At 37.6% G+C, this 23,073-nt stretch overlaps 1 long non-coding RNA gene across 2 annotated transcripts in view; it reads right to left on the minus strand.

Annotated features, from left to right (window-relative positions):
* The window catches only part of LOC103876735, a 44,410-nt gene extending 23,840 nt beyond the window's left edge, over nt 1-20,570 (minus strand). Inside the window, exon 1 of one of the 2 annotated variants that reach the window (XR_636094.4) lies at nt 16,515-20,570. This is a non-coding gene — a long non-coding RNA (uncharacterized LOC103876735). Of the gene's footprint in view, nt 1-4,291; nt 8,983-16,514 lie in introns of those variants that run through there. The other variant, XR_001894593.3, reaches the window with a different exon arrangement.
* Between the last annotated feature and the right edge of the window lie 2,503 nt (nt 20,571-23,073).

The raw sequence follows: 23,073 nt of genomic DNA on the forward strand, positions 1-23,073 counted from the left end.
CAAAATAAAACACTTTGTTAAGTCCACAGATCAATTTAAGGTGTTGCCTAATAGACCCTTTCAACAGACAGAAATCCTTCTAAAGATCTTGAGGGCATGACTTGAAGATTCTATTCTTTAAACAACAGTTTTTCTGAGAACATTAAGATCATTGTCCCACAGTGTTCCCCAAGGGAGTTCATAGCACAGAAAGAATTATCTTGAAGAAATTGTGGAGTGGCTTGGATCTAATGAAGTGAATTATAAATTGATTCATTGAAAACCCAGAATGTTTTTAAAGGAATTATATTAGCTTACACTGAAAGGGCTATCAAAACTAAGAAAATACAAAGAGATATCAGAATCCTTAGATTCTACAGGTGGGAAGCAGGCTGAAAAACTACAAAGTGGAGTACATGTGCTACATTTTTTCAGAGCTATATGCTATGGGAATGATTTCCAGACATTAGAACTGAGCTCTGATCAACAACTGACAACTTCCTTTCAGATACCTGTTGGCCATGAGTATGCCTCTTTGGAGAAATGTCTGTTTGGGTCCTCTGTTCATTTTAAAAAATTTTCATTGAAGTATTTGGGGTTGTTTGGTTGGTTTTGCTACTGAGTTATAGGAATTTCATATATATTTTGAAAATTAAGCTCCTTCTCAGATATATGATTTGAAAACATTTTCTCCCTTTCTGTATGTTGCCTTTTTATTCTGGTAACTCTTTTCTTTGCTATACAGAACATTCTGAATTTGATGTTGCACTTGTCTAGTTTTGTTTGTGTTGCCTATGCTTTTTGTGTCACATCCAAGAAATCCTTGCCAAGATTAATGTTAAGATGCTTTTCTCCTTTTTTTTTTTTTTTTTTTTTTTTGACTGAATCTCACTCTGTCACCCAGGCTGGAATGTAGTGGTGCAATCTCGGCTCCCTGCAAACTCTGCCTCCCGGGTTCAGGTGATTCTTGTGCCTCAGCCTCCCAAGTAACTGGGATTACAGGCTCCCGCCAATACACCCGGCTATTTTTTCTATTTTTAATAGAGACAGGGTTTCACCATGTTGACAAGCTGGTCTCGAACTGCTGATCTCAAGTGATCCACCCATCTCGGCCTCCCAAAGTGTTGGGATTACAGGCGTGAGCCACAGCCCCTGGCCTCCTGTAGGTTTTTTGTTTTTTTGTTTTAGGTTTTACAGTTTCAGGTCTTGCATTTAAGTCTTTAAAACATTTTGAGTTGGTTTTTGTGTATAGTATAATGTGATGGTTCAATTTTATTTTTTTACATGAGGATATACAGTGTTCCCAGCACTATTTGTTAGAGACTATCCATTCTCCATTGTATATTCTTGGTACCTTCATCAAAAAGGTACCAAGGCCAAATTGTATATGCATGGATTTATTTCTGGACTCCCTGTTCTGTTCCATGCATCTACATGTCTGTCTTTACGCCAGTATCAGACTAATTTCTGGAGCTTTTAATATATTTTGAAATCAGAAATTTCAGGGAGATGAAAGTCAAAACCACAATGACATATTACCTCACACCTGTTAGTATGGCTAATTTCAAAATAAGAAACAGAAGTTAACAAGTGTTGGTGCAGATGTGGAAATTTTGGAACCCTCATACGCTGTTGATGGGAACGCAAAATGGTATAGCCACTAAGGAAAACAGTGATAAAGTTTCTCAAAAATTAAAAATAGAACTACCATATGATCTAATAATCTTCCATCTGGTTACATATTCCAAAGAATTGAAATCAGGATCTTGAAGAGATATCTGAACTCCCATATTCATTGCAGCATTATTCACAAGAATCAAGATATGGAAATAACCCATGTCCACTGACAGACGAATAGATGAGGGAAATGTGGCATACATACACAATGGAATATTATTCAGCCTTAAAAAAGGTAAGAAATCCTGAATCCTGTTATTTCTGACAACATGCAACTGCAAGACATTATGGTAAGTGAAATAAAAGAGTCACAGAAGGACAAATACTTAAGATTCCACTTTTATAAGATGTGTATAATAGTAAAACTTACAGAAATAAGAATACAGTAGTGGTTGCCAGGGATTAAGGGGATGGAGAAAACAGGAATTAGTTTTTCAATGGGTTTAAAATCTTAACTAGATGAAGAAGTTCTAGAGATATGCTGTACAACACAGTTCCTATAGTTAACAACAAGGTATTATGCACTTTAAAATTTGTTGAGAGGCTAGAACTCATGTTGAGTGTTTTTGTCACAGGCACACACAGAACATAGGGACACAAGGAAACATTGGGAGATGTTGGATGTGTCTATTAACTTGATTGTAGAGATGGTATCCTAAGTGTTTACACACTTACAAACTCATCAAATTCTATATATTAAATATCTACAGTTCTTTGTATATCAATTATACATCAATAAAGCAGTTTAAATAAAACACAAAAAACTGACATCATGTGCCAGGCTTGATTTCAAGAATGCCACGGACCAGCAACTTCTCTGTGCAACGCAGCATTCCCCCTCTGAAAGGGAACATCTATAGTAGTTATCCTATGCTTGTTGTGCTTCCCTATGTTAAGTGCAGAGAGGGAAGGGGGAGGGTAACTTTTCTCTTGTGATCTGAAAATCGTAAGTCTTTACATCAAGAGGAGGCACTCTCAAGAAACTGTAGTTGAGGAAGTGCACCCTAGGAGCCTCATCATACCTGGAACTAATTGAGATGATAAAATTCTGGCTCTAAGGCCTCAGCCTGATCCCATCATGAAATAAGGCTTTAGGAAGTCTTGAAGGTAAGAGTTAGTGTATTTTTAATGTGTAAGGAAAGTAGATTATTGTAGGCAGAGGGAAGACTGACCAATTGTTATTTTTTTTTCAGGAAATGGCCACACCATGCTCTTCTAGAACTTTCTCATCCCTCAGTCAAGAGGTGGAGCCTATTTACCCTTGACCTTGAACTTGATCAGGACTTTGTCACTGCCTTGCTCTTAACATCACCATGTTGGAGAAACAGCATGGCAAGGCCAGCTGGTGATAGAGAAAGATGCCTAAGGAGTTCCAGCTGTTACTTTCCCTGAATATGTGAGTCTTCCCAGTCCAACCAGACACATGACCGGGCAAAACCCTCAGGTAGCTACAGCTTTATCCCCTGTCTGACTATCACAAAATGAGAGACCTTGGGTGAAGGCCACCTACCTATGCCCAGTCGTCCTGCAGAGGTGCGAGAAAAATAAGAATGTGATTATTGTTATTTTAAAATCACTGAGTTCCGGGTTAATTTGTATGCAGCAATAGATGATTAGGAAACAAAGATAGACTATAAAAAAAATAAAGAGGGAATGGTTAGGCTAAAAAACATCATGAACAAACCAATGTTTAGTAAGTAAGCAAGAAAGATGGCTATCCAGGGAAGAGAGGTTGCACAACAAAATGAAAATGAAACATGCAAAGAAAAAAACATGGATTATAACTTGTAAGAGAGAAAACCATATTAAGGGGAGTTATTTGAATATTTTGAATGAAAATACAGAAATCAGAAATGAGTGAGCTGACTTTGGAGGCAGGAGGAAAACTGATGGAGAATTCTGGGAAAACAGAATGATACAAAGCAGAGTCCTCAATGTATCTACCCAAAACCTAATGAAATAAACAGAAATTAGGAAATTTGTTTTAAAAATTAATTATCCAAGAGCAATACAAAAATAAATGGAGCAAAAATTATTATTATTCATTTTGAAAAAGATAATCTAGAAAGAGAGAGACAGATGAATCTAGAAAATAGTACGCAGATTCATGTGTGAGAAGTGTGTGAGAAGACATCTATAGGCAAAACTGCATACAATTCTCTCCAGTTTGGAAGGCCATCCTGGGTAATTTTATAAAATGTCTCTTTCATAATAGAAGCCTCTTCCCAGCATCATAGATGAAAATTTTTTCAACAAAGGGAAAATCTGTTAGTGCTCATCAATCTTCCCCTACACCTCGAGGATGAGGGAATAAAGGCATAGATTGAGCACAACTAATTACTTCCAGGAATAAACAACATCAAGATAAGACAAAGTCTTGAGGCAATTTGGTTGTCCCTTGACAAAGGGAATAATGTGAAAGGAGGTTAAAAAAAAATGAGCTCGATATGGTCTTTCTTCCTATAGCATCTTGTTCAAATAATAAATTTCACTCATGTTCCCCATCTCTGGCTTGGTCAGAAGAGGGATAACAGTATAGAATAGCTCAGGAGGATGGCAATGTGAAACCATAGTAGCTATCAAGCAATGTCTACATAGCAGAACAATCCAATATAAACATAATTTCTCTACTCACCTAAGAAGGATACACCTTGGAGTACTCATAATAAACTCTGTAATAATAATACAATTACATGAAATTGAGCAGAAAACAACAAATCAAAACAGTCACAACTGCATCCGAAGCCCCTTAAGAAAACAGAAACCAGGTCACAAGCTGAACCTCTAGTGGAGTAAACAAATAAGGCTCCACTAAGATAGGCGGGTAAGCAAAATCATTTGTTTATGCTATATATGCACAAAGAAAGTGTCCACATAGAGCTGCTAATATCAAAGATGAGTAAAATGGAAAAAAGAGTCATGGCACTGTTAACAACTCTGAAGGAAAAGGAAAAATAAGAAGGAGGAGGAAAAGAAAGAAAGCTAGCATATAAAATAGAAAAGAGGAATTTATTTTAGAAGAAGGTATACACCAAGTAATAGAATAAATATTCTCATAAAACACTTTCTGAGAAGAACTTATGAAAACACCAAAACTATTAAAATAATGAACAGTTTGATATACATAAAAATACAAATATAAAATATAATACCACCGAATTAATTTGCAAAAGTAGTGAAAGTATTTGAAGATCAAGCAATAGCACTGCAGATTAATAAACATGCTTTAGAGGGTGAGGAAAAGAGAAGATGCCAGTTGAAAATCAATGCTGTGTTACGGAAGAGAGAATTGAAATAATCATAAAGACTGTCATTAGAAAGCACGGCAGGATGACAACAATTTCAATGAAGATGGCAGATACGGAAGTTATGCATCAAAGGAGCAGCATGTGAATATCTGTGTCCTTGAGATGGAGAAGAGAAAATAATGGAACAGATAAAGAACACTCAGAGATACAGAAAAATATTTCCTGAAATGAAACATTTGCCAAACCTTCAAACATGAGAAGCTTTTACATCCACGCATGTAAAGGGAGTAAAAGAGATCCCTGGATCTGACATGAATCTTAGCTCCATTCTTTAGTAGCTGTGACTTGGTGCGGGTTTCTCAGGCTGATTTTTTAATCTGCAAAGTGTGACTATTAAAAATCCCAGCTTCATGGTTTGTCGTGAATGGGAATGAAATGAGGTAATATATGTCATGTACTTAGGTGAGTTACTGGTATAGAGGATATTCTTTTCAAGTATCAGCTATTGTTTGTATCTTGGCAAAGTTCCTGAACATTATTGGGGGGAAGAAAGAATCCTGTAAGAGGGGGAAAAAAAAAGTTGCATTGCATTCAAAGTTCTACACAGCATCACTTAATACCAAAAGACAATACAGGAATTTCAGCGGAGGCTTGTGGGGTGGAAATGTGTATGATCTGTGAATGTTATAGACAGCCTGATAGTCATTCAGGTAGAAAGGAAATCAACAGGCATCCTAGAAATTGCTAGGATACAGAAACTGAAACCTTTTTGAAAAAGCTTACGGATGAAAACAAGAAATTTCCATAGTAAAAAAACTGAACTAATGGAATGGAAAGACCTTCTATGAAAGGACTGGCAGTAAATGCTAAATCTATTTAAATATAAAACCAAAGTGAAATAATTGAGGCGATTACGGTTACCTAAAATATATATTTTAAAACAGAAACAAAAGATTTTTTTCATTATGAATAAAAACAACTATATCACTCTGATGGACCCTGGAAAAATGTTTTAAAACAAATATCAGGAAGTAGGGAGGGAAAAGAGAATATGTAAGTTTCCTATTTCCCTATGTTCATAGTGGAAGATCAAAAAATGGCAGGTTTATTGGAAAAGTTCATTTTTGTATAAAGGTAAATCCTAAAAAACCAATGATGCAAAATCTTTCTAAATTTTGAAAAAGGAAATGCAAATTAAAAACAAAACAGAAACAAATGTTTCCTACAAACCTTGATCTTTTTGAATGAGATGAAATGCATATTTCTCTTTGCATAGGCTAAGACCTGGAGGAGCGGCGTGAACAGTGACTGCTCCCTGGGCAGTAGGAATAAGTGTAGGTGGTAGAATAGGAATGGGCTTTTTATGTGCTTCTTTCTGGTTATTTATTTTGTTAGTTTTTGTTGAGAATAAAATACAAATACAGATTAGCATGAAGAATAAGGTGAGAAACTGCTAGATATCTATTACCCTGAATTGACAGTTTCACATTGTGTTATATTTATTTCAAGACATTTTTAAAGAAAGAAAGAAAACATAACAGATTAATCACACTCTCCATCTGCCTTCCCCCTTTCACTCTACTCTGAGACAGACACTGTGAAGAACTGGTGTATATCTGTTGAACTAAATTATAAATTAACATACATATGTCCATGAACAACATATCTATTCATATTTGAGAAATATGTTTGAAACCATTAGATCTTTTAACACTTACAGAAATAGTATCATGCTATGTTATATTGCTAAATGCATTTTTATCAAACATGCTTTTTCATTACCTTTTTTTGAGAACATGTGGAGGGATTATTTTAAGGTAAATGAAATAATTTGGTTAAAGGGAAAACACATACAATATTGCCAATTGCTGCCAAGTAGCATCACTAACTTCTGTGTAAAATAAGTTTGTGAATACACAAAATGGATGAATTTCCAGGAAAATATCAAGGACAGAAATGTATTTCAAAAACGATCTCATCAACTCAAACAAACAAATGCCCACAGTTTTTTAAATAAAGGAGTATGGGACAATTCCCCTGCCTCTACACACCCATACTCACACATCACAGCACATGCTAAGAAGGTGTTGCAGAGGAAAATTTCTTTTACATTTTTGAATGCTATGTAACTTCAGTGTGTTTAAATTCTTCCAGCCAAGAGAAGAAAAATTTTCAGATTCATTTTACCAAGCCAGCATGAGGTTAAACCCCAAATCTGAAAATGACCACAATGAGAAAACAACTGATGAATGCCACATATGAACATCCATGTAAAAATCCAAATAAAATTCAAAACTATAATTCTATAGTGTATTATATTTTTAAATGATATATGCAAATATATGACACATTTGTACACATATACATAGGAGTGTATATATACTTATGTATAGCTACAGATATGCATATGTACATGCAAGCAAATTACATATGTTATTTACACATACACTACCTAAAATACATATTAAATACACATGAATATACATCTATACATATATGTAGGTGTGTGCAATATATGTGTGCAGCAAAGTGAAGTTTAGCTTAGAAATATCAGAACAATTCAAAACACAAAAAATTACTAATTTTAGAAATACTAGCTATAGTAAAGGGTTAATGCCTTTTCTTTTTAAGAAGTAAATCAAAGGTCAACATTATAATTGAAAACTGACTACTTTCTAAATTCTGCTATATTTCAGGATGCAAACAATCAGTATTTACTGGCTTTAATTTAATAAAAAACTAAGCTAAAAGCATAGTCATATGCATCTGTCCACCATTCAGCATTAACAAGTGTTAAAATAGGTTACATGTTTTTCAGGTCTTTTTTTGTTTTTCAGGAAACAGAAAGACCAAAAATAAAACTGAAACTAATTTTTGCATATAAACACTTCCTAAGTGTCTTGCTGATTCTTGAAGCATGAATAAATGGGACACAATCCAGCTGAACTGCAAGAGGCAGAATTTGCTATTTGAGTTCAATCAAGGGAAACCTGCTTGATTCCAACCAAGCTAAAATCTGCTTAAAAGATAATCCACACTCTTCAGAGAAATGTAAGAGAATCCAGTCTCCAACCCAATCCAACATTGATCCCCAGCACACCATTTAAATATGCAGATATGCAGAATGTGCTCTGCGTATCTTGTTATATGGGTAGCGAGTGCCTTGGGTTGTAATCCAGAAGTACTTGGCATAAAAAGAATGAGGAAAATGTGATCAGTTCTTAAGAGAAAAGACAACTGATAGAGACAATCCAACAGGTGAACTAGTTTGGTGCACACAGAAAGTTAGACATATACCCACCATATGACAAACGATTCCACTCCTAGGCGTATGCCCAAGGTACTTGAAAAGGTACATTCATAGCAACTCATAACAAATGTTCGTAGCAGCATCATTCGTAATAGCCCCAAAGTGGAAACAATCAAGTGACCATCACATGACTAAATGGATAAATAAAATGTGGTACATATACCTAGTGGAATATTATCTGGTAATAGAAAGGAACAGAGTATGGACATACACTACAGCATGGAAGAATTTGAAAAATATGATGTTAAGTGAAAGAAGCCAGGCACAAAAAGTTATGTATCTTGTGATTCCATTATATGAAATGTGAAGAATAGGCAAATGCATAAAGGCATAAAGTAAATAAGAAGTTGTCAGGGTCAGGGAGTGGGTAGAATCGAGTGTGACTGCTAATGGGTACAGGGTTTCTTTTAGGGGTAGGAAAATATTTTTAAATTAAATAGAAGTAATGATTGCACAAGTCTGTGAATATGCTAAAAGAATACTGAGAGTTATCAATCAAAAGGGTGAATTTTATAACATATAAATTATACTCCAATAACACTATTATTTTTTGAATTTCCAATATTATTTTGTATAACCTAATAAACTGATCCCAAAAGGCATACATAGAATAGCCAAGAACAGTCATTTTATTTGAATGAAAATAAAGTGGAAAGCACTTGCCCTAGCCAAAAGAAATCAAGATTTATTCTAATAATTTTAAAAGTGTGGTGTAGTATTAGTTCAGAAATAGAAAAATGGAGTTATACAAGGTATAGAATCTGCACTTTGGGAGGCTGAGGTGGGTGGATCATGAGGTCAGGAGATGGAGACCATTCCGGGGAATACGGTGAAATCCGTCTCTACTAAAAATACAAAAAATTAGCCAGGTGCTCAAGCTTGTAGTCCCAGCTAACTCGGGAGGCTGAGGCAGGAGAATCGCTTGAACCCGGGAGGTGGAGGCTGCAGTGAGCTGAGATCGCTTCCACGCTCCTGCACTCCAGCCTGGAAATGAGGGAGACTCCGTCTCAAAAAAAAAAAAAAAAAAAAAAAAAAAAAAAAAGGAATCTAAAGTTAGATTGGCACATGTATGGAAACTTGTAATATGGGAAGTAACATTTAAACCAGATGGGGAAAGGATTATACAATACTTGGTGCTGCAAAATCTGCTCTCTACACAGGGAAAAAAGATGCCTCTACCCCAAACGGCACTGAGTAAGATAAATATTCTTCTCAGATGATGAAAATCTAAAAAGCAATGAACTTTTAAATCACCTGGAAAGACAGACTGTAAGTTAATATTATGACCCTTACTGGGCTTGGCAATGAAGAATTTCTTAAATAAAACACAATGAACATAAAATCAACTACCTTAAAATGGAAAATTTTGTACAACAAAAGACAATGCAGCTTTTTCTACAGGATGGCAGAAGGTATTTGCCATTTATGTCACCAACATATAACTGATGGTTATTGGATATGCAAAAAAGTACTAGAAACAGTCTACTTGTTCATTATCACAAAAATGATGAAGGATAAATAAAATATACAATAATCCAATTGCAAAGAATACCACACCTCAGCTAAAATGAAAAGGGAGCTATGTATTAATGTAGATAAGTTTATTAGTATAAAAGTTATTTTACTTATTGACCTATAATCCTTTTACTGATTTTAGGATCTATGAGACCTATATTTTCTTACCATCCTGTTAAAGACTATCGGATATCTTTTATTCTCATATTGAAAATTTGTGTTTTCTTTTTTCTATCTTTAAGAATTTTTTAGGAATGTATTAATTGTATTAATCTCCACAAAAAAAATCCATTTTGATTTTTTCTCTTTTCTAGTTTGTTCTGCTTTCTATTTCATTACATTCTTTTTTTCTTCCTTTTTTTTTTTTTGGAGTGCAGTGATGGCAGGATGTCATTGCAAAGCTCCGCCTTCGGGATTCTCAACCTTCTAATGCTGAACTATTGGCGCCACCCGTAGCTAATGTTTTTGCACATTTTAGTAAGAAATATGAGGACGCTGTTATGAATCTCCTAACTCTCATGGTGCCTAGCTTATTTCATTAAATTCTTACCTTACTTTTGTTACTTTTCCCTTCATTTTGATTTAGTTGTATTTAAGCAGGACTGGAAAACAAAGCAGCATTCTTTACTCGAACAAACACAGGGACATAATTGGAAAAAAAAATGAAAATAGCAGACAGGTGTTTATAGAAAACAAAAAAAAATCTGCTCAATATCACAAATTTTCAAAAACCACTGATTGAAATAGATACCACTATCTGAAATGCCAAATTAAAAAAAGAAAAAAGACAAAAGCTCTGGTATAAACTATCAAGACCAGTGGTGGTGGGAATGTGTTGCTAGTAGGAATGTGAATGTGCACAGGTTATTTGGAAAACCAGCTGGGCATGGTGGTTCACACCTGTAATCCCAGTACTTTGGGAGGCTGAGGCGGGCTGATCATGAGGTCAAGAGAGCGAGACCTCCCCAGCCAACATGGTGAAACCCCGTCTCTACTAAAATTACAAAGCTTTTAGCTGGGGCGTGGTGGTGTGCCTGTAATTCAACTACTTGAAGAGATGCAGAACAGGAGAATCCTTGAAGGAACCAAGAAGTTGCAGTGAGCAGAATTGTGCATTGCACTCCAGCCTAGTGACAGAGTACCTCCATCTAAAAAAAAAACTTGTGGTACTATCTACTGAAAGTAAACATAGGCATACCTGATGATTGAGCAATTTCCCTTTTAGAAATTTGCCCCAAGGAAATGCACACACATATACACCAAAAAAAAAGTGGCACAAGGACACTCTTAGAAGCATTTTTCATAATAGCTTTTAAATGGAAACAACAGACATAACCTCCCAGGATACAATAGATGCATTGTTGCAAAATCACATACAGTAATACTATGGTGCATCAACAAGGTTTTAACTATTGCTATGTGAGACATCAAAGATAAAACTAACAGACAGAATGTTGAGTAAAAGAATACTAGTAACCCAAGTGAGTATATAGAGTACAACTTCATTTACATGAAGAAATGGCCAAATCTAACTATAACAATTTAAGTAAGAATCCAGGTTATTTTAGGAAAGCTGGCGTAATAACTGGAATGGAAAAGAGGATACCCCTGGGCCCAGGTAATGTTTCAGCCTCTAATTTCTGTTGTAGTTTTCATGGGTTTGCTCCTTTCATGAAATTTACAGAGCAACATACTCATAATTTTTGCACCTTACCATATTGTTATATTGTGATTAATTTGATAAATCCCCTTTAGGTATGTGCTCTTGGGTGATTCCCCTAATCAGTGGAAAGATGGGAGTTGAGACTCTAAGACTGTAAGTAACTTGGCCAAGACCTATGACTTGATACAGATCTTCTAACTCAAAATCGTGTGTTCTTCTCACTACCCAATTATTGCTTCACACTTCATCATTTTGCAGATGACTGTGTGTTGATGAGAGGCTGCCATAATTTGAAGCCATGAAAACAGTGAAATAGTATCTGCACATATGCATGATCCTCAGATGCCATGGGCATTCTCTCAAGCTGCAGGCCAGCAGGAAATTATCAGTGCTAGAAGAGTTAAACTGTAAGCTGACTTGAGATGTAGTGGTTCAAAACCCTTGCCAATAACTTTATTATATGCAGCATTTTCAAAGCAAAATTACAACATGTTAGAAAGTGAATGAGGCAAATTACTGGTGATGTCATCAAAGTAATAACTGCTAATGCCCTTTTACTCCTGGGCATTGCCTGAGGCCACACTGACAGGAAGAACAGATCTGCTTTCTGTGAATCTATTTGGATTATCTAGAAGGCATCCTGAAAGTTGTGAAAACATAATGTGAGAAAATGGTAGATCAAAGTTTGAATACAATGCAGGGACCACAGAAAGAAAAATGTACTCTCTGTTGTGTAATGGGTATTGTGGCCAGAGTTTGAAGAGTTTGTTAAGGGGTGACAACAAACATATATTTAAATGATGACATTTCCTTCAAAATAGAATAAACAAATAATTATGTAGAATTTAAAACTTTTTTTTATTTCCATGAAAGAGTTTGGAATACCCTTCCAAACTCTCATCATTCATTGAGACGATGGATCTCTTGTTATTAACCGAGACACTGAATTTTGAGGTGACATGTCCTGTTCTGGAGGCAGAAACATTGCCAGCACTGCTCCTTCAGCAGTTGATTCATTATGTGACAGTTGGTGATGAGCTTATCCTCATGAAGATGCTCCCTCACGTGGACAGCCGTATCATACCTGAGGCCTCACTGCCACCTACCCAGGCCACTGCAATAGCACCTTCATTGTCATCTTCCCTTAGTTCTTCCTTAACCAGTCCATTCCCCTGACTTCCACAGAGAAACCATTCTATAAACTGCTCATGTGTCAGCTGTTCACTAGCTCAAAAACCATTCAGAATCCCACACCTTCTCCCACTGTCCACAGAATATTGTCAGTACTCCTTCTAAGAGAATTCAAAGCAACATGACATCATCCTATATTTCTAGCCTTACCTAATAAATATTCATACCGACTACCTACTGCTTTCTATACAGGGAAACATTTCAAGGCCTCCGAGGTCTGCTTGGAATTCTCCCATCCACCATCATTTCTGCTGCCTATTAATATTCCACCCATAATTTATTCACCAAATATTCCTTGAATGAGTGCAAGGTGTCAGATACCTCAGTTCCGAGGTCCTTTTTTTTGTGAAGCTTTCCTGGGAAGCTGTCCTTTCTGAGCTCTCACTCTAATGGGGACATTATTTAATTATAGTCTGTATTGAACAATATTCATGTCAAATGCGTTTTTGTCTTGTTTCTCCTACTGGATTTGGAGCATATATCTTGGAATCACTGCCACCTGGCATAGTATCTAGCACATTATAGACAATAATTTTTATTGACTGACTCATTTTGAAATTATTCCTCTATGTTCTAGAGAATTAATACTTTAGTTTCTGTATTCCCTTCTTACACTTAGAGATACTTTTAAGGTGCATTGATAATTATTCTGGGATTTATTAGAATCTTTAGGAAGCATCTCAGAATGAGATTATAATTCTTTCCTAATAGCAGGGAAAGGATTGGTGCTGTAGAAGATAAAAAGGAATCCTAATTTCTTGCTTACGTCTTGCTTTGGCAGAGTCAGGGTGCAGGACCCCTAACGATGTAGGACCCTTATCCCCTACGAAGGGAAAATCCTGCCCTCCTCTTCTCACCAGCCCTTGGTAGAGCTATTAGGAGGCAGGTTCCAGCTGCTAGCCCTTCCAGTGATTTTTCTCAGCTGCAGCAAACCAGCTTGCCCAAGGTCATGCCCTTCCACATGTGACCCACATCCATGACTGATGGATGCAGGAGCTATGAAGGCCCAGCCATTGCAGCCCAGTGCAGGGGAATTGGGGCCATCTTAGTTCCAGAACTCTCCATGAAACTGGCTGAGGCTGTGTCCGCATAATAGTTCAGCGTTTCCTTTTGTCCAGTCCCACTTTCTATGCTTTCCTTCCATGGAGATTGATTACAAGAACACTCTGAATATTAAACTTCATCTCAGAGTCTGCATCCTGGTGAACATAGATGGTATCATTAATGCAAGTGGGGCTAAGATGGGATTTTGGAGCTGGATGACTCACCACCCAGCCAGTGATTAAGATGCAGTCAATTGTGGTTGGTGGAGCACAGCTAGTCCTGGTGCAAGGTGGGAACTGCTTGGTAAAACTTTCATGAATGTGAGCTAGGAAGCTACACCAGTGGAAGGGAATGCGCTCACTGGGGCAATGCATGCTTTTCAATGTATTTGAAAATTATGGGAGGGATAGGGACTATAAGGACAAAGAGGTTGTATGACTATTGTTAAACTATATTTAAGCTCTAGAAAAAACAAAAATAAGATTAAGTGTGAAAGCCAAGGCCAAAAGCCAAAACTTTTATATAGTACTCTATAAAAAGTCTCTCCTCTCCTTTAACAGCAGGGAAGAAAGTTGGAGAAAAGTTCCACAACTTAATTGTCATGATAGCTGAACTAGAAAGAATAATGTACTCATAAGAAAGCCATTCTTATCTAGGTGAAGACCCTGATTAGGATGAATGGGTTCTTGAAACATGGAAAAGAGACTTGGTTGATGACCTGAAAAATTCTGAATTCCTCGATCCTCCCACATCTCTGAGCCTATAGAAGCAGACTTTCACTCCATTTTAACCCACTCAGAGGTTACTCCCCCAAAAGAGAGCAGGCACCCCACTCAGGATCTTTCCCCGCCTTCTTCCTGGCCATTAGGCTAATAACTAAGGTAAATTGCAGCATAACCCAGCCCTGAGTGTGCTGGGCCTGGTAAGAAAGGAAAGGAATTACATCCCAAAGGAGCTAAAAAAAAAAAAAAAAAAAAAAAAAAAAAACCTGCTAACATAAACCAGCAGGGTCCAGGAGAGCAGGTGTGGGACTGATCGAGGAGGCTGGAGCCTAAGAGTGAATAAAGGATGTTATCTGCCAGTGGTTTAGTGAATTTGGGAGCACTCTCCGAAGGTACAGGATTTAAAACTTAGCAAAAAACCCTAGGAGATGATGCAATCTGGGTCTTAGGAGCATGCAAACTAGTTCCTAGGAACATGGAAAAAGTGATGGCCAGAGTAAAGGAGGTCTACATGTTGTGACCTCTGTGTCTGATGGTGGAGAATGGGATAAAAAGCTAGGGAGTGAGCATTCTAGGGAGGATATACAATGTACGAAAAGCCCACCGTGTGGTTATAGTTCATGGGAAATTCCCAGAGAAAACAAGAGGTGTTCTGGTGAGAGGGGAACCAGCCTCACCAAGAAGTTCATTGGTGGCTGTCCTTTGTAGGTGGAGTTGACTGTAGGAAATGGCATTATTACAGAGCTAGGGTCACTGATAATGATAAGAATACTAAGATCCCTATTGAAACCAGGCAGTAGCACTTCATTGTCAAAATCCAGGTAGACAGGTAACTGAGGTAACTTTATACTTGGAGAATAGGAAAACTCAAACTGGCAGTGATATGGGAAACTCCAAAAGTCACTATGGCCCCAGTTTTGGGGGGGAACTAACTAAATAGAGCTAACTAACTAGAGTTCAAGGCCAATATCTAACCAACTGTAAGTCTGCAATATCTGCTGTTTTCTCAGGCCCTTCTGAAACTGTTCTCCCCATCAATCCAAGACAGTAAATTAAAAATAATACTGCATTCCAGGGTATGTAAAAATGAGTTTCATTCATAACTATCTAAATGATGCCATATGACCCAGCAGATCCTAAGATATTAAAGATATTAGTGGTGGAATAAAGAGACCATGGAGAGTCAATGACAACAACTTTTGAAAAACAACTGCTGGCATGCCACCAACCCCAATAAAAGTGGAACATCTATGCATGGGACTTTTTTGACCCTGCATGATGAACTGCCCACAATGACCTAGATTCTGTCGGAACACACCGTGTTATAAAATTAGACGCACCTGGCAACAATAGTGTGAAAATGAAGTAGAGTATGGGCAGGACCAGGGGCAGAGCAAGCTGCATGCAAAGGGAATGCTGATCTCATGCCACCCACTGCTGATACCCCAGCACTCTCCCTCATCATGCACCAGTGCCACATGGTGTGATCTCTTGTGCCAGCTTTTGAAGAGGGAAAGAGCGGGAGCTTGGTTCACAGATGGGCTGGCTCTGAATGTGGCCCACGTCAGAAATAACAGCTTTCTTGGAGGCAGCCTTGAAAGACAGTGGTGAGGGGAAATCCACTTTGGGAAGAGCACCCAGTTGTGCATTTGTGGAAAGAGGTGTTTTAACATGAGACTATGCAGATTCATAGGCAGCAGCAAACAGCCTGGCCAGTCTGAAAAAATAAATAAATTTTGCAATGAGAAGGACAAGGAGGGGTGGGATGGAGGCCTTTGGAGTGGGAATGGTTTATGAAGATCTTGGAGCCACATGTTAACACCCACCACAGAGCATCCACCAGAGAAGCAGTACTGAACACCCAGTAGACAGAATGTCAGCCAGATTTTGTCATAGACCAGTGTTAGCACAGGGACATATGGCCAAAGCAGTGACAGTGATGGAGAGCCTCCACATGCACCCCATGGCAGCATCTCTCACTGACCAAGGCTAAGCTAGCTAGTGTTGCCACTGCGTGTCAATGTCAAATGTTGAGGCCCATACTGAGTTTGAAGACCAAACTGGCCACTTGGTAACAGCTGACCAAGTGGGCCCCTTCCACATCACAAATGCCAGTAATTCACTGAGAGAAATTGATACACATTTCAGGTATGTATTTTACTTACCTGCCTACAGAGTGTCAGAACGCCCCACTGTCTGAAGCCTTACAGTGTTGGCCGCTTGGCACAGGATTCCACAAAAAAACTGCCAAAAACCAATGAGTCCACCTAACAGAAATGCAGGTGAAGGAGTGGGCCAGTAACTACAGGAATGATCTTAACAAATATTATACCAGCTAAAAGCTGCAGGCCTGAAAGAACACTGGAACAGTGAAAACACAGCTGAAGCACCGGCTCAGAGATGGAGAGAGGATGGAGTTCACATCTCCAGGAAGAAGTCTATGCACAAAGTAGGTTCGCTATATGATACTGTGTTCCCAGTAGGAGGAAAATAGGAGTCCCAGGCACAATGAAGTAGAGCAGAAGTGGCAACTCCTCGAAAGTTCTGAAAGAGAATCCTTTCTAATCAGTGTTCTATAGCACCTAGATCATCCATTATGCATGCCTATGGAATAGTCATTTTTACATGTTCACAGGCCCAAAAAATTATCTGCCATATGCACTTTTCTAGATAGCTATTCAAGGAGGCAACTTACAAAAAAAAAAAAGAAAAAAAAAAAGGAAGACACTAAAAAACATGAGATTGATTAAACTAGGAATTCAACACAAAAGATCTGGGGGATCTCCACAGGACAGTGAGGGGAGATGTTAGGCAGCTGTGCTCCAGGCTCAGTGGGCTACCATTCTGGACGGATAGAGGCCTCTGGAAGGGACGTCTTCAAGCAGATGAAACTTTCCTAAGATTGGATACACTCCACTGTATTATAAGGAGATTTTATTTCTGGGGAAGAATTTGGGGATGAATTAGTAATAATTAATAGAAAAAAAGAAATCAGACAACTTTAAGAAACACAAATTTGTGTAAGAAAATTCATTCAAGTGTCCTGTGTCTGTCAATCGTGCCTAGCATTTACATGGCCATAATAAAATAAGCACTACATTTTGTATCCAACTAAAATTAAAATACGGATAGGTTGAAAGGATGACTGGCCAGGAAGTATGTATGAATACGGCAGGGAGAGGGGTATGAAAGGGGGGTTAATTCCCCACTTCAAGTGCCTAATTTTTATTTAAGTGTGATTTGGTGGAAGGTTATCAGTCTATGCACTGGAACATTATCAGAGAGAAGTCTGATTGCATTTGCTTTGGAGATATTACTAAATGTTAGTTTCTTTTTATGGTCATATCACTCATATGATCAATTATAAGGTAAATTTTTCTCTGGTTATTTTACCAACTAAGGTTATATTTCCTTTGAGAAAAACTTGTTCGTTGTTGTTAATTCTTCTGTTATAAACACTATGAAACATACACAAATCAGTTTTCATTCTTTTATTTTGAATGTTAATGAATACAGAGGTGGCTTTGCATTACATTTTTATCACGCATATAGAATGTTCTGACATTCATCTTGCACACTAACTTCACTGCTGATTTATTATATTTTCTGACTTTCATTTTCCTTTCTCCATATTTTCTTCAATTAAATATTCTTATAATGGCTATATTTCTTCAAATATAAGAAATTATTTTGTTTTGGAATGAGGCCAGGTTAGAAGCAAACATATAAATAAATGTAACTTTGAACAATTAATAAATTTTGGATGCACTTTTTGTAATTGCTTTGCCTGTTTGTACTGTGCAGTCACCATATCTTCCCACTGGAGCATAAATTTACAAACTTCATGCAAATGCATTATTTGTAATAAAACTGACTAATGAGCATTAAAAGCCAATTATTTCTATACATCTGCTGGCTATGGCTGGCAATAATTGTGCATCATTCAGATTTGTGACTGTGTGTTTGCCTTAGTAAGATTTTAATCACTCACTAATTTATGGATTACAATATGCATCATGGGCGCCTGTATTCTCCAAACTGCCTCAGACTTATAAATCAAGAGGCTACAGAACTTGGAATTGTGACAATAGCAGCCTCTTTTTTAAGCTGTGTCTTCATGCCAATGTCTACTAGAGGATCATAGATGAAATAAGACAATCCCCCCAATCCACCTCAAAACACATTGAGTACAATTGATCTTCCATTCCATTGATGAATTATTTTTTCATATTTTTTATAATACCACACTATGCATTTTTATGTTACTTTTCTATTTGCCGGTTAATGACTTCTTGGTGGCCTAACCTTTGTGGAGGCAGGGTCCCTATGGAAGCAGCATACTTTCAAATTTAGGTAGAAGGGGACTTAAATCCTTTTTCCAATTCTTGTTGCAAAATCTTAGGCAAATTACTTAGTGTCTCTGAACCCATACCTATGAAAACTTTTTAAAATAGTAAAGGTGTAGTATTAGTAGTAGTGAGGATTTTGATGAATGACAGGCCAGTCTCTGAAGGAATTGTCCTTAACTACAGCAGGAATGAGCTTGGGAAAAGGACTGGTGATTGACTCCCACCTAAACCTCTGAAACAGAGCATTCTAACTAGAAAAAAGAGAGTCTGGAAAATGCTGCTGGCCACCTCCACTCTCCAACCCTCTCTCCATCAAGGACAGGCAGAGAATTAGAAGCAGAATGCTATGAATAGTGCATTTTTACATGCCCCACCCTGATAAGAACAAGAAAAAGTACAGATTGTTTCAAATATACAGAAGCTAGGATAGGAGGACAAAAAATTTCTGATGAGTAAAGAACCATATTGAGGGAATGAGAAAAAATATCCACCTTCCCACAAAGCAGTGCAAGATAAAGGTCTACCACACACTAGACATTTGGCTAGGGACCATGCTTATTACATAGTTTAAGTTGTGAGGGGACATTAAGGTGGCACCCAGATGAATAATAAAAAGATCAAAGTGAATACACACTATCTGTTGGCAAACAGCAGACATGTACATGTCTTATCTCATATAAGAAAAAACTAGAAAAGAACAACAGAAAACAACATGGGCTGTATGAAAACATTCTGACACATGACAAGGTGAGACATAGCAATAAAGATTCAGAGAAAAGCAAAATAATTCACTACAAATGGCAGAAAAAAATAGAATGCATCTGCTTTGTGTTCTCAGTATATAAAAAATTTGTTGCTATGAAGTAAGACAGAATTTGTGTTGGTCAAGTGGAAGATAAGTTTTTAAAGGAGCTGGCAGAGTTAGGGGGAAAATGTAATTAAATACAATATGATATCAAAAAATAAAATATACATTGGAGACAGTAAAAAGCTGAATTTAGACTTGTTCAATCACTGAGGAATGCAAGGTCAGCAAACAGTGGTTCACAGGCCAAATCTGGCACATCCCTGTTTTTATATTGCCCATGAGCTAAGAATAACTTTTCCATTTTTTAAATGGTTGGGAAAAAAAAACCCAAAGAAGAATAAAATTTTGTGGCATACGGAACTTATATGAAATTCAAATTTCAATGTCATGCATAAAGTTGGATTGGAACACAGTGCCACTCTCCCATCCATTTACATATTATCTGTAGCTGATTTCCGGATCCAAAGGCGGAATATTTGGAATACAGATCATATAGCTCACAGAGCCAGAAATTTTAACTATCTGACCCTTTACAAGGAAGATTTGCCAACTTCTAATGCAGAGGACTTATTAACTAGAAACATGTTCTCAAACGTGACGTTTCTTTTTTTCTTTTTTCCTTTAGTGTGGTTATGTTATTAACTTGAAATGTAGTTTGGTTAATTTGTTTCTGTTCGCATTCCATTTGGAGTTTTTTCCCTCCATTCTTATTAATTATATTTGGGTATGCAAAATATTAATATAGTTCTAAAAGTCAGATCTACTAGGTTCTTGAAAACTGGGACTTCAAGCTAAATGATGTATAATGAAACCAACTTTGCCACAGGCTAATTGATATAAAGAGGACTTAAGCTCCTGCAGCATATTTCTAGTCACAAAAACATCATCAAACTTCTAAATAAAGAGCAAAACACTTCTAATGTTAAACATTGAAATTAATATAAGCTATACACATATTTAAGAAAGACGAGGCCGGGCGCGGTGGCTCAAGCCTGTAATCCCAGCACTTTGGGAGGCCGAGACGGGCGGATCACAAGGTCAGGAGATCGAGACCATCCTGGCTAACATGGTGAAACCCCGTCTCTACTAAAAAATACAAAAAACTAGCCAGGCGAGGTAGCGGGCTCCTGTAGTCCCAGCTACTCGGGAGGCTGAGGCAGGAGAATGGCGTGAACCCGGGAGGCGGAGCTTGCAGTGAGCTGAGATCCGGCCACTGCACTCCAGCCTGGGTGACAGAGCAAGACTCCATCTCAAAAAAAAAAAAAAAAAGAAAGACGAATAAAAACAAGTAATAGTGCTCAATAAATATGTGTGTCTTCATTCTGCTATCTTATAGAAGCATAGATAAGAAATATACAACAACTAGAAGTCAATCTTGCAGTGCATTAGTTGTATATAAAAATGTACACAGATTTAGTAACTTAAAACAATACAGATTTCTTATCTTACAGCTTCTGTGGGTCAGAAGTCTAGGTACAGCATAACTAGGTTCTCTGCTTAGACAATCAAGGTGTCTATACTAGGACTGTGAACTCATCTGAGGCTTGGCATCTTCTTCGAAGCTCACTGTTTGTTTGCAGAATTCAATTCCTTGTGGTTGTGAGACAGAAGTCCTCAGCTTCTAGAAGACACCTGCCATTCTCTGTCATGTGGTTCTTTCCACAACAAGGCGCCTGTCTTAAAAGGCTCTCCTGATTACATCAGACTCACTCAGGATAATCTCTCTTAGACTACCTCAAAATCAATTGATTAGGGCCTTTAATTACATTTTCAAAATCTTTTCACCTTTGCCATATAACTGATCTAGTTATAGAAGAGATTCCCTTCCTATTGCTCCTACACTCAAGGGGAAAGGAGTGTACAAGGATGTGGAGCATTGAGGGCCACTTTAGAAGTCTGCCTGCCACATGGGCTTTTCCCTCACTGTGTGACTCCTCAGGCTTCCACGCTATCTAGGGGAGCCATCCCACAGAAGAATGATGTCAGCAGGAAAGGCCGGGAGTAGAGTGTGTGTACTCCCGGGAGTAGAGGCTATGTAAATAGCCTATGAACAGGTCTGGTTGGCTTTGTGACTGTAAGTCATTTCACGTATATTTGCGTTTCCTATTGGGAGTCAATTCTCCATTGGGTTTTCACATTTCTGAAGGTATAGCAAGCAGAAGCACTAAAAGGTAACTGTATTTTCAAGGATGTTTGTATAGCAAGAAGCCTTGGAAGATATAGATAGCGTCATCCTCTAGAATAGAGGGTAAGTTTGTTAAGTGCCAGGTAAAAGAAAGATAATGTCTTCCTTCTGGAAAAAAATTTCCACAAGTTTGTTTGCAATGTAGTATAAAAGATTTGAGTTTGTGAGATTGGAGCTCCTCATCTGTGATGCACACCTGTGCATGCAGCATTCACCTGGGCTCACTTTTGTGTTGTCTCCATTAGAACTTGGAACAAGACGAACCAATGCAACCATGAAGTTTATGCTGTTGTCTGTGTTGTAAACAATGGTCCTTTGTCTCTGGTCCAGGAGTCTCATTTCTTCTGCCAGCACTCATGAACTTGCAACAGCTAAATTGTTAGGTTGCAAGGAAAAGAAAAATCTCAGATATTCCATGGTTCTTAACATATCCCCATAGTACCTTTGTATGAGGGGTGCTTCCAACTTCATTTGCTTAGCACCATGACCTATAGTCCTTCTAACTCAGCCTCAGGTATCACTTCCTCCTTGGAAAGTTTCTTAACTCATCCCCTTTCTTCTAGAAAAAGTCACTCACACTCTCCTCCACACAGTAGTTCCTCCTTAACCACAGTTTCACTTTCCAGTTTCACTTTCCAGTTACCTATGGTTAACTGCAGTCTGGAAACATTAAATGGAAAATTTCAGAAATAATTCATGTTGTAAATTGTGTGCCATTGTGAGTAGCATGATGAAACCGTGTGCTGCCTTGCTCTCTCCTGCCCAGCACTTGATTCTTCCCTCTGTCCACTGTATCCAAGTTGCATTTGCTCCTGGTCTGTGAGTCAATGAGTAGCCATCTCAGCTCTCAGAATCACTGTCCTGGTATTGTAGTACTTGTGTCCAAGAAACCTTGTTTTGCTTAATAATAGCATCAGAGTGCAGCAGTAATGGAACTGGCATATTGTGATCAAGGTTCCATTTTATTATTGTTGTTAATCTCTTATTGTGCCTAATTTATGAGTTAAACTTTATCATAGGTACAGGAAAAAGTGTAGTATGTATAGGGTTCAGTTCCATCTGCAGTTTCAGGCATCCAGTGGGGGTCTTAGAACATATTCCATAGAACATATTCCCCACAGAAATGGAGGGACTACCGCATTACCTTTCCACCTATGCCATAAAGGTCGGATTAAAAGGAAAACTGTCTTCCCCAAAACAACACATCGTTTTGAGAATAAAGAGTTGAAATATATTTAGTTCTGTATAAAATCTACTATAGAGGACTTTTCCCAATATTTTACTTTTCAAATCAGATTAGTATTTGGAGAAGAGACTTAACATGAAGCAACCTCAATAAACATTGGTATTGGATCTCCATAGAAGTCTCTTAATGGGATTAT

The sequence above is a fragment of the Papio anubis genome, chromosome 14 (assembly GCF_008728515.1).
Source record: "Papio anubis isolate 15944 chromosome 14, Panubis1.0, whole genome shotgun sequence".
Lineage (NCBI taxonomy): Eukaryota > Metazoa > Chordata > Mammalia > Primates > Cercopithecidae > Papio > Papio anubis.